Here is a 2911-nt window from a genome sequence, read left to right as displayed (position 1 = left end):
GTCTATAGCTATGAACACTTTATCCCAAATAAAATTGGTCACTCACGCCTTGGTTATTTGTGGGACATTGCTGTGCGCAAACTGGCTGTTGCATTTCACCCACAAAATAATCATTCCATAGCATATCCTGTAAGCTCTTTGAGACATCTTGAAGACGTGATATGGCGCTATATCAAGTTCAGGAATTAATATTATTATCTCTTCCGAAGAAGAGAGCCTAAAATACACCTCTGGTTCTCGCTACTGTCAATAATATGCAACATTTAAATTGTATTTTCCTACAAAAAAAGTCACTATACTTTTTGCAAGGCTTATTATTAAATTATTTACTGTCCAGAAGAGTGGAATTAAGATAGGCAGCTCACATGAAGATAATTCCATTAAATAAAAACACAGCTATGTCAAAAACAAACTAAAAATACCTGCCATTTCTTCTTCGACTCTCTTCACTTTCACTTTATTAATATTCTCCAATCTTCTCTGTCTCTCCTCCTCTCGCTTCCTCTCAGCCTGAGTTCTAGCTCGAATATCTTGAAAATCAACCTGAGAATGGGAGCAAAATAAAATGTATTGCAATAATTACAATAAATAAGTAGAAACAGTTTCCTCTGGTGAGTAGATCGGTAATGAGAAGACACAGATTTAAGATAATTGGCAAAATTATCAGAGGGGAAGACGTGGAGAATGTCATGGTGGTGCCGTCCTTTGGATGAGACATTAAACTGAGGCCCCATCTGCTTGTTCAGATGGACGTTAAATATCCCATGGCACTATTTGAAAAGATAAGGCCCCAGTGCCTTGGCCAACAATCCGTCCTGAACAAATTGGTCATTCACTTCATGAATTTGTAGGACATTGCTGTGTGCAAATTGGCTGCCTTGTTCACCTATAAAATACAGTCTCTACACTTTACACTAAAACTCTGAAGTGCTTTGAGACATCTTAATGACATAAAAAGCATTATATCAAATACGAGGATTACTGATAAAATATAAAACAAAATTAATGAATAATAATCCTTGCATTTTATACAGCACCTTTTCACGTTGTGAAGACATCTCAATGTGCTTCACAGTGGTGTGATTGTGTTTATCTTCTAGGTAAAATTATTATTAACCTGTATTTTAATATTAAAACAGAAAACTCAGAATATGTAACCTCTGAGTACTTTTGTATGTAGCAATTTTTTTTTAAATAGCCCTAACTAATCAAGGATATAGTAGGGCAATATTTAACAAAACAAATTTACCTGTTTGATGTGCTTTAGGAAATGATAACCCAGGGAGAGTTTCTTGTAAGCATCACCATATTTCTCTTGCCATTCCTGCACGGATTTAATGGCTAACCGCTTCAGTTTCTGAGCGACCTCTTTTGGCGGTGGCAGAGGCTGGTCATAATCCGTTTCCACCGTCAATTCCAAAAACTCCTGAAAGTCCGAAACAAGCAGCGTCCGAAACTGATGTGAACGCGCAAAGAGTTTGTTCACTATTTGAAATGCAGATAGCCGGATCTCTGCATGGTCTTTGTTCAGCTGCGTCATGAGTAAATGGTACACTTGCTTGATATAATCTTCGGATGACCTGTGAAATGATTTTCCTTTTAATAATGGTCTGGGTTTAAACACATTTATTTGCATTCTGTTCTCCAGTACACCCGGTGGCCACATACACATAACACAGTGTTTCTGTGTTGTGGTTTACTCCACAACAAAATTACATTCATATATTTACATCCCAGTATTTACATCGGGAGCACGTAAATACTCAGCATTTACTTTGCTAGCAAGATGGATAGGATTCTATCATTATTTCTCAAAAATGTCCTATTTTAAAATGTAATACAGCAGCTTTTAACTTTAACGTATAAATCATTGAGGAATATTGAGATCTGTATTCTAGAAATGCAATGAGCAGCCTTAACCACAAGGGGATACTGTTAAGGAGATTAAAAATTAAAATGAACACTTTTTCCAAAAAATATTCCATTAGTACAGTATTTTAATAATGTTACTTTCTTTGTTACACAGTGCAGCTAAAGGTCAAACAAATTACTTGTTTTATTAACAGGTTCTTTACTCTTGGTTAAGTATACAGAATTTATTTATTGCGTCAGTGCATACTTGCAAACTTTCTTGAGTTCCTTCATTTTTTCTGAGTTGAGCGTTGGCTCTCCTGAGGTCGTGAGATCCTCCACCAGTTGAGAAAGTCTCTCACACTGCTGCAGCTCCATTGCTGCAAAAAAGCAATGACAACATCAGTGTATTTTTAATATCAAATGGAGATTTTCTAATAGGAGCTGATGTGGTGTGGAGCTGAGTTTAGAGATGCTCTGCTGAGAAGAGCTGGGGTGCTGTGGGACTGACTTTAGATATATTTTTTAAAAAGGGAGTATTACCCTTGGAAAGCAATCTGCCAATTGACAAGAACCGGGTTCCTACTTACTGCAAGGTAAACAGAGGCGTGTGGAGTAAGGAAACTTACCTAAGATTTCATCCAGCTCGGGAATCAAACCCAGGTCTTCTGGCTTGTGAGGCAGGCACGCTAAGTCGTGCTCGGGACTCCACTTTAGACAGACTAAGAGGGGCTGGGGGTGAGGGACTGACTTTAGACAGTCTCTGAGAGGAGCTGGAGGCGAGGGGCTGACTTTAGACAACAAAAAAATTACATTTATATAGCGCCTTTCGCATCGGGAGGACGTCCCAAGGCACTGGACAGAGTTTGGGAACCGAGCTGAGGGTCGGGATGGGGGAGGGTGGGAGATGGAAAGCACGGTCGAAAAGGAGGGTCTTGTATCCTCTGTGCGATAGGAAGCCAGTGAAGTCAGGCCTGGATGGGGGTAATAGGGTCATGGAGCCCAGTGCGGGAGAGGACATGGGCTGCAGAGTTCTGGATGATCTGCAGCTTGTGGAGGG

Source organism: Callorhinchus milii, unplaced genomic scaffold, assembly GCF_018977255.1.
Source record: "Callorhinchus milii isolate IMCB2004 unplaced genomic scaffold, IMCB_Cmil_1.0 Scaffold708, whole genome shotgun sequence".
Taxonomy (NCBI): Eukaryota; Metazoa; Chordata; class Chondrichthyes; order Chimaeriformes; family Callorhinchidae; genus Callorhinchus; species Callorhinchus milii.
Note: the sequence above shows the minus strand (reverse complement) of the source record.